The following is a 204-nucleotide window of genomic DNA, read 5'->3' as shown; positions in this document are numbered from 1 at the left end:
TAACGCAAAAAAACATGTTTCTGGACAGAAGATGGCAGCTTATAAAAGATACAGTGCGTCTTCACTGCAAAACGTGTCCAATATTCAGACTGTGTTCAAGATCAGCCTTTTCTCACTCAGTGTCAATACAAGGACACTTTATTCATGGAAAAAAGTTTGCATACCTACCTTGTTGGCAGAATCAGACAGTTGCCTTAAGAAAAA

At 38.2% G+C, this 204-nt stretch overlaps 1 protein-coding gene across 1 annotated transcript in view; it reads right to left on the bottom strand.

Annotated features, from left to right (window-relative positions):
- cacna1bb (calcium channel, voltage-dependent, N type, alpha 1B subunit, b) overlaps positions 1-204 on the bottom strand; it is a 161422-nt gene that overhangs the window by 158562 nt on the left and 2656 nt on the right. The window lies entirely within an intron of this gene.

Source organism: Morone saxatilis, unplaced genomic scaffold (assembly GCF_004916995.1).
Source record: "Morone saxatilis isolate NCDOM2014 unplaced genomic scaffold, NCSU_SB_2.0 Contig21, whole genome shotgun sequence".
Taxonomy (NCBI): domain Eukaryota; kingdom Metazoa; phylum Chordata; class Actinopteri; family Moronidae; genus Morone; species Morone saxatilis.
The sequence above is the reverse complement of the archived record's forward strand: the minus strand, read 5'-3'. Positions and strand labels throughout refer to the sequence as shown.